Source organism: Silene latifolia, chromosome 2 (genome assembly GCF_048544455.1).
Source record: "Silene latifolia isolate original U9 population chromosome 2, ASM4854445v1, whole genome shotgun sequence".
In the NCBI taxonomy this organism is placed as follows: Eukaryota; Viridiplantae; Streptophyta; class Magnoliopsida; order Caryophyllales; family Caryophyllaceae; genus Silene; species Silene latifolia.
In genome coordinates, this window is record NC_133527.1 from 75806291 (window position 1) to 75827947 (window position 21657).

The following is a 21657-nucleotide window of genomic DNA, read 5'->3' on the forward strand; positions in this document are numbered from 1 at the left end:
CTAAATGCAATCCTATAATCACATTGTTTGTACTGCATCAATCAAAATAAAGCCACATAGTCATTAACATAAAGAGGAAAAAGGAGATTGGAAAGATCATACCATGCAGTTTTCAATATCTTCATGTCTCGGATGTGGCGTAGTCCATCAATGTAAAAAAGGATGAACAAACACAATATATACAAGACTACACTATAAAGGAAATGAACATGTTTTTGGGTTTTTGAGTTTTTCAAATTTTTATGGTTTTTATGATTATGAAATAAAAAGACATGTTTTTGTATTTTTCCAACAAATTTCAATTTTTATCAGTTTTGTTTATAAAGGTCATTTTAGAATTTCCCATCCCCACACTAGTATGGGCATTGTCCTCAATGGCTAATACGATAGGAAAATATGCAATCTATATGAAATATATGATTTCTAATCTAAATGCAAACTATATGACATATAAATAAGTGATGCAACTACACTATACTATATGATGCATGAGTTTTAGTTTAGTTGGAGAGCATAATTTAAATTAACTCCCAATGCATATGCATAAACTTCCCCAAACCAAAATAGACATTATTTCTAATGTCAAAAATTGGGGGAGTTCATGCATAAGGATGCTATGCATGAAACTATAATTGTCATTTTGGATTTTACATGTTGGGAACAATAAAAGAAACACCTCAATGTGACCGAGGTGTGAGTCCTCTAAATGATGCTAGGACTCAAAATCATGATCAAGATAAAAATTATATGAAAAACAAGAGAAATAAACAAAGTATTGTGGCATCCCCCCAAGAGCTTGCTAATCCTCAATCATCGCCCATGACGACATCACTCCCATCTCCATCACCATCACCAACTTCTTCACTAGAAGCTTCATTAACCTCCATAGATCCGGATTCTTCACCACTATCACTTGAACTCTCTTCTTCTTCCTCACTACCCTCTTCTTCTTCACCTTCTTCATTCTCTTCATTTACTTCACCTTCTTTTCCACCACTCTCAACAACAATATCCTCTTCACCCAAGCTAGCACCTCTAGAAGCACTAGGAAAGAAGACTTCCCTATTCACCCCACTAGGCAAAGGACAAGATAGGTCAAGAAGTCCTTGCCTAGCTAGATGTAAGAGAGGCGGATATTGTGCTCTATATGCGTCGACTCGATTCTCATGGGCTTGCTTGTGCATTTGTTGCATCAAAAGAGTCAAATAATCATTCCCCGTCGTAACATTTTCGGGTCGAAACTCATGGTTGGTGAATGGGTAGGGTGGAGTGATAATAGAGGAGTAAGGCTCGACAATGTCCTCCCTTTGGTATTGTATTATGTAATCGGCTTCCTCGGAGAGTGGGAGAAGGTAGTGTTCCCTATGGACATTGAGTCGGCAAATTTTGTTTGGTAAAGTGAAGGACTTGACATCTTTTGTTAATCACCCGAATTTGTAGTCAAGTGTGTCATTCTTGACACAATGGAATTTGTGAACCATAGTGGCTAAATAAATGAGGTGGTCTCCCTTAACCGGTTTATAAGCACCATCTTTGTTGAAGTCCCGGTTGAAGTGTTTTGGCAACCAAGTTTCCAATCCCCCATTAACAATGAAGGCCGCACCTTCCTTGCCATGATCGATATTAACCCACCTCTCAATTAAAAGTTGAAGAATATTGTACTTTGTGGTGAACTTTCTATCAACATTCAAGGTCGACTTGAGATAGATAAAATCAAGCTTGGTGAAGTGGTTTGTTCCCTTTCTAGCAATCAAAGTGTGCCCAACAACCTTGTGCCACACCCTTATACTCGGATGATGGACATAAAGGGCACGACAATCATGGTAAGACGTAAACTTTCTTCTGGTAATAGCCTTCCATAAAGGAGTGGGATCATATTTTGTTACGGGTTTCTTCACATAGGTCGAGTCATTGTTAAGGCCAAAAACTTTACCAAACTCACCAACGGGCATTTTCCTATCAACCTTCTCAAGGCGGAATTCAATATTCGTTCGAGTCTCCACCCTAGTAACTTTCAATGAGCTTAAAAACTCTAAGGCGAGGGATGAGAAGGTCAATTCTTGCATATTAAACAATGTAAGCAATCCCATGGACTCGGAGAAATTCTTGGTTTGTTCATAGACACCCAATTTGGTCAAGGTCTCTTGGCATATAAGCTTGGTGGGTAAGATAGATTTCTTAGCAAGGGATACAAATTTCTTCATATGAGCATCGGATGTGAAAATTACCTCCGGATAATCATGTAGTTGCTCAACAACCGGAGTAGAAGTAATATTTTCCACCATAGGAGAAGTAGTCTCTTGAATTTCCATCCTTTCACACTTTGAACCACCAAAGCCTTTGAAACTTGTAGAGCTTGTTGCCTTTTTGATAGATTATTCTTTGGAAGTGCCTTGTTTTCACCTTTTGTCCTAGCCATCTTCTCCTTATATGTAGTAACACCCAAAGATTTGCTTGAATTCCTCAAGTTTCAATAAGACCCAAATCGATTTAGGAAATTCGAATTTTGCCTTTGTATCCTAGAAAATCGATTCAAACTTTGAGGATTTTGGTGTTTTAATTGCTTGTTGTTGACAAAGGAGTGATTTGTTTGCGTTTTGAGGGAGTGTGGAATTAATTTGGGTAAATTTGGTTGAGAAAATTGATTTTTATGGATGGAGGGATTGAGGGTTTTGAGGGTTTTAGAGATGTATTTGTGTTTTGAATGAGTAAAATTGTGACACCCCCATATACCAAGGAGCCTTACTAAGACCTTCCCTAACATATAAGGACATCACCATCTCGGTTTCCCAAGGAAATTAAACATGAAAGGTTGATAAAAGAACATTTAAACTGTTTTACAAGTGTTGCAACCAAACTGTTAAAAGAAAGATACAACTCATCACTATATACTACTTCCTGTCATAACTCGTGCAGACTCATCCCAGCCCGGACTCCAGCAATCATCCAAGACAACACCTGCTGAGACTGACTCCTCACCATCAGGGATCACGGCAGACACACAAGACAAACAAGACAACCACACAAGGTTAGTAACTGAGGTAAGACACAACAATCAACTATTAGTATACCACAAACACAACCAAGCACACGCACACGAGATACCACCACTCCAACCAATCGCCGTCACCGGCTTTCAACTGGACCAGCCCTGCCAGTGGGGGACCGCAGCCGTTCCCACCTAAGCTCCACTCATCATACCGAGCGATAACCCTGTCCCATTAATGTGCACATCCCCTCCCGTGGCGGGTTCCACGGAAGGCGAAACTAGGGCGTTAAGCCACTCCCGCAAGTGACTCCACTCAGCCGAGGACGCACCTCGATAACCAACAACAATAATCATAGACAGCTGCAATACAACAACAATCAACAAAACAGTATACACCAACCGATTACCATGTATACTCAACCACACGATCACGACAACAACACAACATTAACGCAGCAACCGACACACTAGACAATCAACAGAAACAGAGTAGGCGAACCTACCTTTAAGCGACTGCAGCGATTACATGTCCACACACACAACACCTATACACACAATACAATCCTCTATCATTACCATTCTAACTCTAACTAAAACACAAAGACACGGATGATGATGATGACATACCTACATGTCGAAATCTGGCAAAAGAACTGCTAGCCGACTCAAGCTATGAACTCCTATGGCACAAGCACCCTCAAAGGCTCCCATGGAAGGTATTTGGTGAAGGGAAGAGGAAAGGACGACATCTAGGTTTAGAGAAAAGAGGCGGAAATGATTTGCGGTTTTGACGAAACACGAGTATAAACCCTCGCTGAAAAGACGCTACTCGATCGAGTAACTAACGTACTCGATCGAGTGTCCCCTACTCGATCGAGTATCCAAGCTACTCGATCGAGTAGCCTCTACTCTATCCAGTACCACTCAAATCTTAAGGCAAGCAAGGCACAAGGTGGCTTTGGCACGCATCACTAAGGGCTATTACCTGTTCCCTAGGTCGGTCAACGAGTCCCTAAAAGGACGGGTATTACAGTCTTCCCCCCTTAAAAGAACTTCGTCCCCAAAGTTCAACTCATCACCCCCCACTCACAACCCAAGAAACCAAGGTCGACATCACCGTTCTCTCGACACAGGTCACTACTTTCTAGAAGCATTACCCCACTACGTCATTATCATCATGTCCATCACACCACATACACCAACTTCTGCAACCCACAACTTGAATTACCAACTCACAACAAGTACCAACATGACCAATGATTATACTATTACTCCAAGATTTTAGCCACGCAACTACGAGATTATACTTTCACTAGCATACAACTACCAACATCAAAACATGTCGCACAATGATTTATTACACTGCGTGATTCCAACACTTCATTACCGTTCCCGACATACTTATCTCTTTATGACTATCTTTTCACTCTAAATTATTCCACTTTTACTTAAACATACAAATTACTCATCAAACGATTAAAACAATTATACTTCATGCTAGCAATATAACAAGGATAACAGAAAACATTACAAACATGCAACAAAATTATTATAATATCGGTCTTTTTATTTTGCAACATTACTCTTCCCCTCCAAAAAGGAACTTCGTCCCCGAAGTTCACCATCAAACAAATTCCTACACGTAAAGCTCTTTGTCGACATTACTCACGAATCACGACGAACATAGTCTAATATATATATATATATATATATATATATATATATATATATACAGATGCTACCTCACGAGAATAATTATCGAGAACCATAAAAAGCATGCACATGTCAATTGTATATAATATAGTTAGAAAAATTCTGTGAACTAATTAACAAGTCTTTTCGATAATAAGAAATAGACGTGAGGAATTAAAACGAATGCAAGAAAAGAAACATGTATGTCCCATGTATTTTTACAAAATGTCATTTATAAGCCAAGCATGGGGCGAAGCATAACTATTAAATTGACCCAAATATGCTACCAACCTTCAATAACCATAATAATTATTGAAATGTGCAGAAATATAAACATTCAAACAAGTTTATTTTCGAAAAGGGTCTGTAACAGTGTTACTCGATCGAGTGGGTTAGGCACTCGATCGAGCTTACCCCACTCGTTCGAGTAGCCCGAAATTAGAATACTCTCTAGCATGTCATACCTGTAGCTACTCGATCGAGTGCGGGGCATTCTGTCGAGTGGCCAAAGGCCAAAACTCCTCGAAAACTTCCTAACATAACCCAAGGTATATATATAATATCGCATAACTGCGAGTCGGGATGATAACCCGACCTAAAATCTTGCAAACATGTCTAAGCTGAGCAAATACGGCCTTATGGCCACCAATACAAACCAACGTAATAAGTTCGAAATGAAATAAACTAACATCCCACATAACCAACATCCATACTTAAAATAAAAGAAAGGAGTATCACTTCTGCTGCTGCTGCTGCTCCTCCATGACGTAATCCTCCGCTCCGTCACCACCTGAAGTACCTGCCCCCGAAGCCCCAAGACCCGCACCATCCCCTGTTCCACCCTCTGGACTCACATACCACGGGGTCAAACCGCCAAAATCAAAAGACTGTGGTGCTCCCCACGCTGACATGTCCACCCCATAGGAGTCAAAAACCCCGTTCTAGTCTCTAACTCCGCTCCACCACACTGGATGCGGTCCCTCGGTCCCAATACCCTAAGTATATGCCATCTCATGCATTTTCTGGAGCGTCAAGGTAGAGGACACTCTCTCTGCCAAGTACCTCGAACGTGTCTCTGGGGTATCAAGGTAGGGATAACAAGGAATGGGTGTTGTGGTGGTGTTGCTGGCTGTGGCTGGGTCTCAGCTGTCCTCTCCCTCACGCAACGTGGTCCTCTCCCTAATCTGGGTCTATCCTCCGCCACTCTCACATTCTCCCCTTTCTTCGGCTCGGGCATAACCTGAAGGATCGTGTCATCAATGAGGTACGTCTGTCTCGGACGAGGTACATCCTCATCCTCCTCCTCATCAGAATCAACCGCATCTAAAGGCTCAGTCGGTGGGAGGTGCTCAGGAGCCGGTATACTCATCCAGCTCATACCCACACCCTCCATGCTAAGCTACCATCCGCCAAAGTTCTCAACCATTTCAAGTCGAGGAAGTAATATCTATGTATGGTAGGCACTGGGGTGGCTAAGGGAACGTACTCGGAGGAAACTTCAAAAGAAGCTATCTTTTCAGCTAACCGGGTGGTAATAGCACCACAACTCAGGTACCGGGTACTATAAGAGACCATCAAGGCAAGGCTGGCACAAACTATAGCGGGAGCTTTGAAGACCACCTTCTCGGTCTGCTCGGGGTTAAGATAGACCATCAGAAGCAATAACTCGTGAGAGTTCAGCTTACTCATATCCGACCTCTCGTAAAGAAGGCTCGACACAACACGTAGGAAGATTCTCAAGGTAACATGTTGCACATCATTAATCAACATGTTACTAGCGGTGGGAGCTGATTTCCCGGTAATGCAGGGCATAAGGCGGAAAACCCCGTACTCAGCTGGAATGTCATGGAGAGATCCCTTTGGAGGCTTAGCCAAACCAAGGTGGGAGGCAAACATGTCCATGGTTACAAGGAAAGTAGTGTTCATAAGATGGAATTGCACAGTCTGCTCAACCGGCTCGTATTTAAACGAGCTCATGAACTCAAGGGTCAGAAAAGCATAAGAATGCTTCCTTAGACGATATAGCCCAGTAAACCCCAAAGTCTCAAAAATGTGACGGACATCCGTCTCAATACCCAGGTCCTCTAAGATAGTCGTGTCAACACAATGGGTTGGTCTCATCTTGAGAGTCTGTAAAGCTACAAACCTCTTCCGTTGGTTAAAGTCTACAAAAACTACCGAAGGGTACTCTGGTACAGCCGGTACTACTGGTCTGCTACCCTCCCCAATTTCGGGCTGAGAAGCCCTTCCCCTCTTACTTTGTCGGGTTCCCAAGTTTAGTCTCGGCATCTGTTCAACATATAATTTAAATACACCAACATGTATGCACCAAAACATGCTAATTACACAAATTATGCAATGAAAGAATCATCTAAGTACACACTATCACCAACAATTTCCCAAATTACAAGTAAAATTCAAATTTTCAAAGTTCAGACGGTCTTTATAGCTGCGAAAATTTGGCACGATTAACATGAATTAATTCATCTATTAAAATTGCTAGGACTCCTACATTCAAATTACGTTCATGTACAACACAAAATCCCAATTATATGAAAGGAATTTCAATTTTAGGACAAAGGTTGAATTTAATATTGCTAGGACTCCTACATTCAAATTACGTTCATGTACAATACTTTGTCAGTAACTGAGGTAAGACACAATAATCAACTATTAGTATACCACAAACACAAGCAAGCACACACACACCAGATACCACCACTCCAACCAATCGCCGTCACCGGCTGTCCACTGCACCAACCCTACCAGTGGGGGACCGCTGCCGTTCCCACCTAAGCCCTGCTCATCATACCGAGCAATAACCCTGTCCCATTAACGTGCACATCCCCTCCCGTGGTGGGTTCCACGGAGGGCGAAACTAGGGCGTTAAGCCACTCCCGCAAGTGACTCCACTCAGCCGAGGACGCACCTTGAGAACCAACAACAATAATCATAGACAGCTGCAATACAACAACAATCAACAAAACAGCATACACCAACTGATTACCATGTATACTCAACCACACGGTCACGACAACAACACAACAACGACGTAGCAACCGACACACTAGAAAATCAACAGAAACTGAGTAGGCGAACCTACCTTTAAGCGACTGCATTGATTCCATGTCCACACACGCAACACCCAGCAAATGAAGCAGCACCTATACAAACAATATAATCCTATATCATTACCCTTTTAACCCTAACTGGAAACACAAAGACACGGATGATGATGATGACATACCTACATGTGAAAATCTAGCAAAGGAACTGCTACCCGACTCAAGCTATGCACTCCTATGGCGCAAGCACCCTCAAAGGCTCCCTTGGAAGGTATTTGGTAAAGGTAAGAGGAAAGGACGACATCTAGGTTTAGAGGAAAGAGGCGGAAATGATTTGCAGTTTTGAGGACACACGAGTATAAACCCTCGCTAAAAAGACGCTACTCGATCGAGTAACTAACATACTCGATCGAGTGGCCCCTATTAGATCGAGTATCCAAGCTACTCGATCGAGTAGCCTCTACTCTATCGAGTACCACTCAAATCCAAAGGCAAGCAAGGCACAAGGTGGCTTTGGCACGCATCACTAAGGGCTATTACCTGTTCCCTAGGTCGGTCAACGGGTCCCTAAAAGGACGGGTATTACAAAAATAAATTGGGAAAATGGGGGTTTTAATCCCGTTATTTTTTAATTCACTAGGGGAGACGAGCGTCTTTGGGTCGGGACGCTCGGGTTCTCTGTCAGCTTATTTCAGAAAAGAGATCCCGTGCTTAGACGAGCGTCATTCTGAAGGGAGACGAGCAGATTCTTCTGAGGACGCTCAGATTCTTTGTCAGGGTGAAATCCAAAATTTTAATAGCAACAGGACGAGCGGATCCTCAGTGAGACGAGCGTCTTGGCTGAGACGAGTGGATTCTATATGGAGACGCTCGGATCTTCAGTCAGACAAAAATTTACCTTTCCAGCTCTCTGAAAACGAGCGTCTTCTTCACAGGACGCTCGAATTTTCTTCCAGAACGAGCGGATTGCTGTCGGGCCGCTCGGATTGTCCCTGTACTTCACGGATTTAGTTCCACCCGTGGGTATTTCATAACCCGAGTCATTTACTCTTCATTCCTTTGGTCTTCATTGTGGGGGCACTACGAAGGCTTGGATAGCCTAGACAATTGGTATCCCCACACTGTATCAAAACACTACACATCAATAAACATATAAGTCCCTCCCTCACTTTCTCTTAAAATGAAAATCTTGATCAAAGCATAAAAATACAAATCCAAAATTGACAAGAATGCAATACAATAAGTAAAATGCAAGTTAAGGGGTTAGAATATTTACAAATGGTGGTTTAGGGAGGACTCCGCCAAATTCTCATCCATGTATGAGATGTCAAGTGGTCATAGCCAAGGTGTTGTTTATGTTGCTCAACACCTTGAAGAAGTAATCGAAGGCTTGTTCATTGTCATTATAAAAATCTTCAATAGACTTTTGCACATTGTGTTCTTCATTGTGGTGACTGTAGGGTAATATCCGTATAAAACCCTTTCTTTATAGGATTATAACGCAAATTTTATATGCAATTTATTGTCATAAACGAAATTAACAATGAAACGATAAAGATTAAGGAATAACCTTCGGTCCTAGTGCAATTCGGCAATGAGAGATCAAAGTAGACCTCCTCCTAATTGTTGCACCCAAGATTGTCCGAGAAATGCCCTTGTGCTAGAATGAATCCTCTAATTGCCTTGCAATATTGAGAGGATTAATTTTGTGAGTTTTGCTTAGATGAGAGATCTAGGTTTTAGAGAGAAAATAATCTCCAAAACCCTAATTTTCTAACAAATGAATTAGCCTTAGGTTACAAAAGAGAGAGAGCTCTCTTTTGTCTATACCATTCGGCCAAAACCGAGTCCAAGGAGAGGAGATGGGCTTTTCCATTTCCTCTTCATTTTAACTCGTGGTCCGAATCCAAATCGCTAAATGTATATGACGCGGTTTCATTATAAATCGTCATCGTTTATCGGTTATTAAAGCATCAACTAATAATACGGGTTAGTTGAATTATTAATACATGTCCGACAAATACAATATTGTATAATTATATTCAATATACATTAATCAAATATAAATCGCTTTATATTTAATTTACGAATTAACTGCTTAATCCGCCTTAGCCATTATTATTTAATCCGTATTAAATAAAATATCTCAACATCACATTTTCGACTAATTATTAGTCAAATAACTCGGACTAACTGGTTAGTCAATTTTTGGCATCTACATGACTGTATTTTCATACCGTCACATCTCTCAAACGTATCCTATAGGTGTGACTTTTAGGGACCAGTTGATCACCGCCATCTGTATGACAATAACATCAAACTTATCTAGCAAGCCAACCGTTATTGATAAACGTGGACCAACTGATTATTATACAAAAGTATACCCTTTGATCCTTTTAGAGATTTATAAGTCCTTGCACTACCTGTTAAGGACACCAGCCCCAACAAGCTCCCACTTGTCCGTACAAGTGTATGTGCAATGACGTTATCCGCACTAACTGGAGGACACAGCTCCAACAAACTCCCACTTGTCCGTACAAGTGTATGTGCGATAACCGATTCTCATATTCATTTAAAATTTCTCCCACTCAATGTAAAACAATTTGCAGATCTGGATCCACAAAGGTCGTATTTTACAATCGATCTGTATCTAGAGTGGTTTCCCCGACTAGAGAGTAACTCAACTGATAAAACGACGTATTCGAGCATGGCCATGCATTTCGATTCTGACTCCTCGAGTGGCCCTGAGAAATATCGAGTAACTGATAAAGGCTGAATATTTCCTTCAACTCGACTCCTTCCGATCTAAGCACAAAGATGAAATGACCCCAAAAAAATCTACTTGGCCCCCTGTTACGGATGACCGTGAGAAAGAAACCAAAGTCACCCAAAATCCGCCTTAGTCTCAAGAGACAGTCGATAGTCAAAAGAATCGACTCTTAGGATCACCATGGAGGTCCTATCCACGACCGGCACCGAATGTTATAAAACATTTAGGACTCCACGTCGATGTCACAATTGTGTCCTACGAGATATCCGTATAAATCGCCTCTGTGATTGGTCAGTCAACCGGTTGACTTATGGCTCGTTGAACCCACCATCAACCAACGTCACAAAATAATTGCCAGAGTTATCAGCTCATGTGGGCAATTAAGGACTGAAAAAAAATAATGTTCGTTCAGTTCACTTTGTGGTGTTCAAAATTTGTCGTACAAATCCACATGAAAAACAAAATATATATAAAATATCAAAACGATGATGTCGTATAGAGTACAAAAGGGAATGAATCTAATCCATAAAAGAGTACTACAACTTAGGAACACGTTTAATTCCCATGGAATTAACATGCCCTTCATGCTTATCTTGTCGTAATGGTTTAGTGAGAGGATTTGCTATATTATCACGTGTAGAAATCTTTTCTATCACTACTTCCTTTTGCTCCACGTAATCTCGGATTAGATGAGCTTTCCGTTGTACATGTCTAGACGCGACATAGTTGTAATACTCCGTATTTATAAGTCTTGGGGTACTCTATCGAGTAGCCCTTACTCTGTCGAGTAAGGGTAAGTTGCGAGATAAAATAGTTTCTGACCTGTTGGGTACTCGATCGAGTAGCTGGGGGGGTACTCGATCGAGTACCTTGGGTACTCGATCGAGTGTCCGGTTTATCGGGGGAGTTTTCTCGGGTTTTGTTAATTACGCGATTAAGGTATATAAACATATTCGGCATTGTTCTAAATCACTTTTTACAAAACCTAAAACCTGTTTAAGAGAGAAAGCAACTTGTCTTCTTCCTAATCGCGTTCTTGACAATTCCCGGAGTTCAGACGGTCGGTTTGCATCGTAGTTCGTGTCGTTGGATTCCTTGCGTCGAGGGTAAGCTTTTAATGTAATTTATATAATGATTTGTTAAGATTAGTGAAACCCTAATTTAGGAATTGGGGGTTTTTATGAATAGTAATTGAATAGTAGTATCTATGTGTTGTATGGTAGGAGGAGAGTTCATAGAAGAGGCGTTTTGAGACAAATTTGTAGATACCGTCTGCGTGTTGTGCTTTCCGGGTAGGATTTCCTACTCGCATTAGTCCCATAATGGGATATTGGTGATGTGCTGTAGTTAGTTGTTTGATATGATGATTGTGATTGTGATTGTGATTGTGGTTGTGTTTGTTGATGGTTCTCGAGATGCGTTCTCGGCTGAGTGGGGTCACTTGCGGGAGTGACTTCACGCCCTAGTTTCGCCCTTCGTGGAACCCGCCACGAAAGGGGATGTGCACATTAATGGGACAGGGTTATCGCTCGTACGATGAGCGGGGCTTAGGTGGGAACGGCTGCGGTCCCCCACTGGCGGGTAGTCCAAAGGGACGATCAAGATTTGAGACGATGGGAGTTGGTGGTGTGTGTGTGTGTGTGTGATAGTTCAAATTGTCTGTTTATCTTATTGTTGATATATGTATTGGATTGTGTGATTAGTACGACCCGTTTAAATGTTTTAAAAACTGTGGTGATCCATTCGGGGGTGGTGAGCAGTTATTGAGCAGGTGTGATATGACACGTATGGGATAGTTGGGATGAGTCATCACGTGGCAGTTAGAAGTCTTCCGCTGTGTCAGACGAAGTCTAGTAGCTTTGATAGTTTAGCTGTAGACCGTATGAGAACCTTGTAATTCCTTTTATTCGTTTTGGTTTGAACATGTAATCACTTAATCTATAATTACTTTAAAAGTATGTTTCTTTATTGTCTTATGATATTCAGTACCTCGGGCAACCGAGATGGTAGTATCCTTATACCTGAGTGGTCCTGGTAAGGCACTTGGAGTATGGGGGTGTTACAAATGGTATCAGAGCGACGATTTTGGAACCTGTAACAAATGAACATAATGAACATAGGGAGTCTAATAAAATGAACCTGGTGTATGTGTAATGGGAGCCCCGGCTGATGCTAGGTTTTGGGTGAGTAGGCGCCCTCATTTCAAAATCTTGGCCCCATGATACTTAAGCCAGTCACATTGTATGGGAACGTGGAGTCCGTGTGTATATGTGCGACGTGTATGTTAATTGTGCTGTATATGGTTTGTTGAAAGCATGTTGCATGATAGTTGGCTTACATGTTGGTTGGAATCGTTGGAAAAGTATATGAGAATGATGAATGATATGGTAGAAAAAGAAAGTAGTTCGTATATGATGATGTGTGATGAAGTGGATTTGTAATGTTGTTGTATTAGCAACATGGGAATAGGATTTGTAGTGTATGGGTGTGGTTTGTGTTATGAAAAGTTATGAAAATTTAAAACATGCGGGTAATAGAAAGTTGAATGTTAAATGAGCACGATAGATGGTAATGTTTGGCTTTTGATGAGTGGTAACATGAAGAATAGAGGTTCAATGATATGTGTTTTATATAACGAATTGGATGAAAAGCATGATGGTTGTTTATAACGTGGCACTTGATAACACGAAGTAGATTATTTTGTTAATTGTATGAGGAGTCGCGCAGATTTGAATGCGTAGTTGTAATCATAATGTTGAAATAATAATGAATGCATAGTACGTTAGGGTATGTGAGATAACATTCGGGTAGTATTCACAAGTCTGCATGACTCGATCGAGTGGGGTTGATTCGATCGAGTGGGTACTTGTCGTTATTTTGACCAGAATCGTGTTTTTGGGCACTCGATCGAGTACCTCGGGCACTCGATCGAGTATGGGGTCACTCGATCGAGTAGCCGGGCTACTCGGTCGAGTAAGTCGAGATCGAAGGTCCGTTTGGGTTAAGAGTCGGGGCACTCGATCGAGCATGTTGGGCACTCGATCGAGTAGCCTCAACTCGATCGAGTAGGTTCTGGTACTCGATCGAGTGGGGTCTGTGCAGGTCATATGCGTATTTCGGGTCATATGTTTGTCTTTTGACATTCGTTGCATATTATGTTTAATTCAAAGGTGTTGTATTACTTCTTTATGCATTGTTTTACGTATGTGTTGGTCCTGAAGCGTAAGTTACCCAATCTTATGATGTAAAGAGTGGCACTATGATGAGTATGAGTTCGGTGGGGAGGACATGAGTTATATGTGATTATGATAGATGGTGGAAAAAGAAAAGGAAGATTGGTATAGTTTATTGAGGCATGGCGCACGTTTTGCGAGACGGGATGAGTGATATGATTGTGTGTTGAGTAATGTAAAAATAAGTGAATATAGACAAGGGATGATGTGAGTATAATGAACGTGAGAATGAAAAGATTGAAAGTAAGAATGTGGATAGTGGCAGCTTGAGATGTGTAAAGAGTTAAGGAGGGAAATGGTTAGGAGTCGTGTGGGTTATGGATTTAGATAGTGAAAGTTCGTTTAAAGGGGTTGAGAAGAGTAATATATAGTGAACTTTGTGGAGACATGTCGCGAGGTGTAGTTGTAGACAAAGGAGTGAGTTTGGGAGGTTTATTAAAAGATGAAACTACTGTGTGAGTTCCTCGGGTAATTAACGGTATTAAATGAATTCTGATTTCTAGAGATGTAAACAGGGAGATGCAATTGTTTGAACATTAAACGTTGGTTCTATGGATAGATTAGTGGCAAGTATGAGTAATAGCATAATAAGAGAAGATCCATGGGAAGAAAGAGTGAGATGATGTCGGTAGAAAATAATGGAACTGAGTTTTGGAGCAACGAAGGGGTGACCAGATTTCTAAAGAGTTAGCTAGAAGGAATAAGGAGTTGAACTATTAATTGGTATTATTGAGTGTAAAGAGAAAAGAAGGATAAAAGTAAGCCGAGGAAAATGTTCACCGAAGCTATGTGATATAAAGGTAAGGAATCATCGAAATGTGTGATGGTATCACGAGGATGTCAGCTAAAGGTTATATAGGAGTTTCAGGACAACATGATTGGTAATGAGTTTCGAGGAATTAAGGGAGTAAGAAGTTGGCGGAGTATTGGCACGATACGAGATATTTGGTGGAGAGTTGGATGACAATACAAATAAGATAGCATTGGGAATAATGTTGAGGTAATTTTGTGGATGGGTTTGATATTCGTTATTTGCAATGTTAACCAAAAATGGTAGAAAAACCATGTTATTTTGATATGAGTGTAAGAGATTTGATATACGAGCAAATGTGGCATTGTGGTGTTATCACTAATGGTTAAGAGTGATGGAATATTAGAAAGGTAACAATTCTAAAGAGGTTGATTTGGTAGGGACCTGATTGTTGTGTATGATTGTGAGAGGGTATAAGATGTGGTTAGATGAGGCGGACGCTATTAGTTGAATAGTGAAGGTATGGTTATATTTGGCAGGAAGTGATGGTTGTGCGAATGGGGGAATATGTTATGAGGGGCATATGAGTTAAACTCGGGCAGCAGGTAACCTTTTTTTGAGTGGTAACTTACATGGTCAGGATTGACTAGTTGGTTGTGATTACGGGTCTATGATATGTGTAAATGTTTGTGTGAGGTTCTGACCTCACAAGAAGTGGTATGGTATGATAATTATAAAATTGTTTTATGAATGTTCGGTAATATATATGTTGGACACGGTAATTTAATTGAATGATATCCAAAAAGGTAATAATTTGATTGATTTGACATGGCTAGTTATAATTTTATGTGTATTGATAACACATGTGTATTCCGGGAAATGATAGAGATGATGTTCATGAGATGTTATCTTTCTTTATTTATCCATATAATATGTTGCGTGGTGATTTAATAAGGTGGATTTGAGTAAGTTTTTCTTGTCCGAGAAGTTATATCTTTGAGTCGTATTTATGGGAATTGTATGCAGTTGTGATGTCTATCGGTGTGGTTGTGGTGCCTCGGGTGGTGATCCGGGCACGGTACATAGTGCTGTGATGCGGGTATTTTCGCACTACGGTGTGGCTGTTGGTGGCGGTGTTGTGATGCCGTCACCGGTTGTGGTGGAGTAGGCGGGATGATTATGATTCGAGTTTCGAAAGTACATACCAGTTATACATAGATTGTTGTTTTGTTTGATGTTGCTCTCTGCGAGTTTCAGTTTGTCTTTGATAGACATTGTTGTCTTGCTTATTCATGTTTTCTTTACCAAGTTAAGTTGGGAATGAGGTAGAGTATGATGTGAAATAGAGTTGTATATGTTTCGTTGTTGTCATGGGATAGTGATAATCTGTTGATGGGACACGGTTGTGAGAGGTTGTTACGGTAATTTTGATCTTGTTTTCAGATGAGACATCGGTAGACATGGTAATGGAAAATAATTCGTGGAACATGTGTGGTAATGATCCTAAAGCGGCAGGTAGTTCATAATCTTTTGTTGAGACAGTGAGTGTAGGGTGTTGGGGAAATTAGTGTCATGTTAAGTTGTGTATGAATTTTGCGGTAATGAAAGAAAGAATTTGAGGATCTAGTGTGCGTGTATGTAACGAGTGCGGATCGTGAGTTATGCTTCTGGGAGATAAGTGCCTTACGTAGAGAGGTATGTTGTTTGACAGTAATAATGAAGAGTGGGTATGGTGATTTGCTACGAGTTTATGGTATAGGTTAGGTGCGCTGCCGAATGAGTTGAGGAATGGGAAATGTTTATGTATGGGAGCCTTGGATATAAGAATGGTGAGTGTTTGGGTTATAGACGGTTATCTTAGACATGTGGTGGTACAGAGGGTAATGAGATATAGATATGGTTTGGTATTAGTGAGTTACGAGGACGTAACGTTTGTCTTAAGAGGAGTAGGATGCGATAAAACAGATTTTGATGGTTGTACATATGGTAATATATTCGGAAGTTGAGTCTTGATGTAGAATAAAAGATCGATTCGTGTTGTGGGTGATTTTATTAAAGGTCATGACCGTGCTTGTAGTAGCGTGATGTTTAGGAGTGTGAGAATATTTCGCTAGTGTTGACAGTTGGATGATGAGGTTACGAGTGTGAGTAAACTTCGAGGACGAAGTTCCTTTTAAGGGTAGTAGAATGTAACATCCCGTTTGATGTCTATGAGTGTCTTGGTATTGGATTTGATAGTTGATGATATTATGGAGCTAGCAGCATTAGAGGATGGTAGTTGGTTATGTATGGAGTTGGTATCGTGAGAGATATATATGTGGTAGATACGGTATAGTGAGTCATGTTGTGGAAGTAAACATAGTTGGTGGAGTGGGTGTTAAGAGTTCATGTTCTATGTTCGGTCGAGTTCTTGAGTCCTTAGCTAAGTTGTTGTGTCTTGGTCGAGTCTGTATGGTTGTTTTTATGTATGGGTTGAACTTCGGGGACGAAGTTCCTTTTAAGGAGGGAAGACTGTAATACTCCGTATTTATAAGTCTTGGGGTACTCTATCGAGTAGCCCTTACTCTGTCGAGTAAGGGTAAGTTGCGAGATAAAATAGTTTCTGACCTGTTGGGTACTCGATCGAGTAGCTGGGGTACTCGATCGAGTAGGGGGGTACTCGATCGAGTACCTTGGGTACTCGATCGAGTGTCCGGTTTATCGGGGGAGTTTTCTCGGGTTTTGTTAATTACGCGATTAAGGTATATAAACATATTCGGCATTGTTCTAAATCACTTTTTACAAAACCTAAAACCTGTTTAAGAGAGAAAGCAACTTGTCTTCTTCCTAATCGCGTTCTTGACAATTCCCGGAGTTCAGACGGTCGGTTTGCATCGTAGTTCGTGTCGTTGGATTCCTTGCGTCGAGGGTAAGCTTTTAATGTAATTTATATAATGATTTGTTAAGATTAGTGAAACCCTAATTTAGGAATTGGGGGTTTTTATGAATAGTAATTGAATAGTAGTATCTATGTGTTGTATGGTAGGAGGAGAGTTCATAGAAGAGGCGTTTTGAGACAAATTTGTAGATACCGTCTGCGTGTTGTGCTTTCCGGTAGGATTTCCTACTCGCATTAGTCCCATAATGGGATATTGGTGATGTCTTTGTAGTTAGTTGTTTGATATGATGATTGTGATTGTGATTGTGATTGTGGTTTTGTTTGTTGATGGTTCTCGAGATGCGTTCTCGGCTGAGTGGGGTCACTTGCGGGAGTGACTTCACGCCCTAGTTTCGCCCTTCGTGGAACCCGCCACGAAAGGGGATGTGCACATTAATGGGACAGGGTTATCGCTCGTACGATGAGCGGGGCTTAGGTGGGAACGGCCATGGTCCCCCATCGGCGGGCTGGTCCAAAGTGGACGGTCGATATTGAGACGATGGGAGTTGGTGGTGTGTGTGTGTGTGTGTGTGTGACAGTTCAACTGTCTGTTTATCTTATTGTTGATATATGTATTGGATTGTGTGATTAGTACTGACCCCGTTTAAATGTTTTAAAAACTGTGGTGATCCATTCGGGGGTGGTGAGCAGTTATTGAGCAGGTGTGATATGACACGTATGGGATAGCTGGGATGAGTCATCACGTGGCAGTTGGAAGTCTTCCGCTGTGTCAGACGAAGTCTAGTAGCTTTGATAGTTTAGCTGTAGACCGTATGAGAACCTTGTAATTCCTTTTATTCGTTTTGGTTTGAACATGTAATCACTTAATCTATAATTACTTTAAAAGTATGTTTCTTTATTGTCTTATGATATTCAGTACCTCGGGCAACCGAGATGGTAGTATCCTTATACCTGAGTGGTCCTGGTAAGGCACTTGGAGCGCCATTAAGAGTAAAAACGAATCCAGACTGAGATTTCGAGTCATCTCGATCCATAAGTCAATGCCCAATCTTTAGTCCTCCGTAGGTACTTAAGAATGTTCTTGACAGCCATCCAATGTGATTCACCTGGATGCTGTTGGAATCGACTTGTCATACTCAATGCATATGCCACGTCCGGACGTGTGCATATCATGGCATACATGATTGATCCTATAGCCGAAGCATAAGGAATCCGTGCCATTCGCTCTTTCTCTTCCGGTGTCTCTGGTGCCTGAGACTTGCTCAAATGCACCCCTGGAGACATAGGAAGGAACCCCTTCTTGGAGTTAGTCATGCTGAATCTCTCTAGGACTTTGTCTATGTAAGACTCCCCGATCGAGAGATAGCATCCGTCGTGATCTATCTCGATAGATACGGATGCCTAGAATTCTTTGTGCCTCTCCCAGATCTTTCATCTGGAAATGGTTTTTCAACCATACTTTCACCGAAGTTAAGAGAGGTATGTCATTCCCAATCAGGAGTATGTCGTCAACATACAATATTAGGAAGACAATCTTGCTCCCACTCGACTTGATATATAGACATGGTTCCTCGACCGATCGAGTAAATCCATTTTCTTTTATCACTTGGTCGAAGCGATGATTCCAACTCCTTGATGCTTGCTTAAGTCCATAAATGGAACGCTTAAGCTTGCACACTTTCTTAGGATGTTCTGGATCGATGAAACCTTCGGGTTGTACCATGTACAACTCTTCCTCCAAAAAGCCGTTTAAGAAGGCGGTTTTCACGTCCATCTGCCAAATTTCATAGTCATGAAAAGCTGTAATCGCTAAGATAATCCGAATGGAACGCAGCATGACTACGGGTGCAAAAATTTCATCGTAGTACAAACCTGGCACTTGGGTGAAACCTTTAGCAACTAGTCGTGCTTTGTAGATATCTTGTTGACCTTCCACATAATGCTTTATCTTGTAAAGCCATTTGCATTGAAGGGGACGAACCTTAGCAGGTAAGTCAACAAGATCCCACACGTTGTTCTCATACATAGAGTCCATCTCGGATTGCATGGCCTCAAGCCATAGCTTTGAGTCAGAACTAGTCATGGCACCTTTATAGGTTGCGGGTTCACTACTCGTTAAGAGTAGAACGTCATCTATGTCATGTTCCTCGACCATACCAATGTATCTGTCCGGAGGAATAGAGACTCTTCCCGACCTCCTAGGTTCCTCAGGAATGTTAACCGCAGCCGGGATTGAAGGAATATGTTCCTCCAATAGTTGCTCGGTACTTGGTTCTGGAATCTCCGACAGGTCGAAGGTTCTATCACTCTTTGCATTCTCGAGAAACTCCTTCTCTAAGAATGTCGCACTAGCCGCAACAAATACACGTTGTTCGGTTGGCGAATAGAAGTAATGACCAAGTGTTCCTTTAGGATAACCTATAAAGTATGTCTTGACCGATCGCGGGCCGAGCTTATCCTCGTGTCTCCACTTGACATAAGCCTCGCAGCCCCAAACCCGTATAAAGGACAAGTCAGGGACCGTTCCCTTCCATAGTTCATATGGAGTCTTGTCAACAGCTTTAGACGGACTTCGGTTAAGTATTAGAGCAGCTGACAGAAGAGCATAACCCTATAATGAATCAGGTAATACCGTGTGACTCATCATAGATCGAACCATATCAAGTAGTGTTCGATTTCTCCGTTCGGACACACCATTCAACTGAGGTGTTCCAGGTGGAGTTAACTGTAAGGCAATCCCACAGTCTTTAAGGTGTTGATCAAACTCGTGAGAAAGATACTCGCCACCACGATCTGAACGTAGTGTTTTAATCTTTCTACCCAGTTGGTTCTGTACCCGATTCTGGTATTCTTTGAATTTCTCAAAGGACTCACTTTTATGCTTCATTAAGTAGACATAGCCATATTTACTTAAATCGTCCGTGAAAGTGATGAAATACCTATAGCCTTCTCGTGCGGTGATTGACATAGGTCCACATACATCCGTGTGTATAAGTCCTAATAGGTCAGCAGCGCGCATTCCAACACCTTTGAAGGAAATCCGAGTCATCTTACCGATGAGACATGATTCACACGTGCCAAATGATTGAAAATCAAAGGCCGAGATAGCTCCATTATGTATGAGCTGTTTAACGCGTTTCTCATTAATGTGTCCCATACGGCAGTGCCATAGATACGTTTGATCTTTGTCACCAACCTTTAACTTCTTATTCATTACGTGTAATATTTCGGTGTTCTGATCTAAAACATAAATTCCATTCATGGAGACTGCCTTGCCAAAAATCATATCGTGTAATGAGAAAATGCAATTATTATTCTCTATTACAAATGAAAAACCAAGTTTGTCAAATGCAGAAACTGAAATAATGTTCTAGAAAGACTGGGTACATAATAGCAGTTATATAAAAATAACTCAAATCCGCTAGAAAGCTGGATCACGTATGTTCCCCTCGAGATGGCAGCCAATCGTGCTCCATTCCCGATACGCAGGTCCACCTCACCCTTTACGAGGGGTTCGATTTTCCGGAGCCCCTGCACATGATTACACAGATGAGAACCACAACCAGTATCAAGTACCCAAGTTCCGTAACTTGCGTGGTTAATCTCAATCATATGAATAAAAGTAGAAGAAGAAGACATACCAACAGGTTTAACACGACCTGCCTTTAAGTCCTCATGATAAACAGGACATGTACGCCTCCAATGCCCAGTCTTGTGGCAATGATGGCATTCCATGTTATCATTCTTGCTCTTTGTCGCGCTTGATGAGGTGCTCGACTCACCAGGCCCACTCTTACCTGAACCCGACTTCTTAAACTTCGGTTTGCCTACTGCTAGGCTTGGCTGAACTTTGCCCTTACCCTTGCCCTTGTTTGACACAACGAGAACATCCTGTTTCATGCTCCCACTGAACTTCATGTCCTTCTCGGTCTGTACGAGAAGGGAGTGCAGTTCGTGGGGACTTTTCTTCAAATCATTCATATAGTAATTCGCTCTAAATTGCGAAAAACCATCGTGGAGTGAGTTAAGCATGCGGTCAATGACAATGTTCTCGCTGATCTTACAATCAAGCGTCTCCAGCTTCTCGACATTCTCAATCATGCTGAGAATGTGTGGGCTAACCGGTTGGCCCTTCTGGAGTCTCGCATGAAAGAAGCGAGTGGTATGCTCATAGGTCACGATTCTCGGTGCTTTCGAGAATTCCTTGGTGAGCGTGGTGAAAATCTTGTTTGCACCTTGGGCTATGAAGCGTTTCTGCAAATTGGGTTCCATTGCAAAA